Here is a 1,102-nt window from a genome sequence, read left to right as displayed (position 1 = left end):
GGGCGACCGCATTCCTCGAGACAGCCAATACTTTTTTGGAAAAGCTTTTTTCTCCTGCCCCCTTCCCCCCCTCCCTCCGCCCCCTGCCCCCTCCCCGCTCCTTCCCGCGGGGGCCGCGCGCCCATTCGCTGCCGCCTGCCGGCCTCCCAGTTGACGGTGGATATGACTATATATGGGGACCGGAGCCGCCGAGGCGGCGGCCGGGTGAGGCCGCCCTGTTTCCAAACCTGCGCGCCAGGGACAGGGCGCCGGGGCCTCGCTAGGGCCCAGCCGGGCCGAGGCGCTGACCTCTGCCCTGTGCCCTCCGCGCCCCCTCCTCCCGGGGCCCACGCCCGGCCGTCAGGGTGCCCAGCCGGGCCTTCCCGAGCCCCAGAAGGCCGGGGGAGCGGGGCAGGTAGTGGGTGCGCGTCGCCCGGGGGAGCCGCCAGACCCCCGCGCTCTCAGCATCCGGCCCAGGGGGGCCCCCAGCAGCCGCCGCGCCTGGTCCCCGCCCGGCGCGTTCCCCGCACCCGCCCCGTGTGCTTCCCCCGCAGCTCTCAGCTTGCCAGGTGTCATCTGGGTGCTCCCTCTCTGGAGGAGGGAAGGGAGAGTTGAGAGGAAGACGTGGGGACTCCTCCTGAGACTTTCCTGCTGGTGCGGGTCAGGATGTCTGGGAATCTGTCTTCTGAGTGCGTTTCTCCCCAGGGGAGGGACAGTCAAAGACTTTAGGGACACAGGACCTAGTTGGCTTAGTTGTGCATGTGCCTGTGTGTGGTGGTATGGCAAAGGGTAGGCTGTGTGTGTTGGTGTGTAGGTGGGTGGGTGGGAGTTTGAGAAAGAACTTTGAGCTTAGACTCAGGCACCATGGTCTTCAATCTCTATCACCAGCAGCTGTGTGACCTTGACAAGTAACTTAGCTTCAGTGTCTTTTTAAATCCAGGGGGTAGATGATCCCTGAGGTGCCTCCAGATCTAACTCTTTGTCATTATTCTTGCACTGATTTTAGGGAGTCGGCCTTTTTCCATGTTTAGGTGCTCAGATACCAGGTTGCCAAAACGCTGACTTATCCCAGCTAAGTCATTGTATCCACAGCCATAGCCCCGAGGAGGGATCAGGTCCAGCT

Source organism: Callorhinus ursinus, unplaced genomic scaffold (assembly GCF_003265705.2).
Source record: "Callorhinus ursinus isolate GAN/ISIS: 27379988/994484 unplaced genomic scaffold, GSC_fseal_2.0 scaffold25, whole genome shotgun sequence".
NCBI lineage: Eukaryota > Metazoa > Chordata > Mammalia > Carnivora > Otariidae > Callorhinus > Callorhinus ursinus.
The sequence above is the reverse complement of the archived record's forward strand: the minus strand, read 5'-3'. Positions refer to the sequence as shown.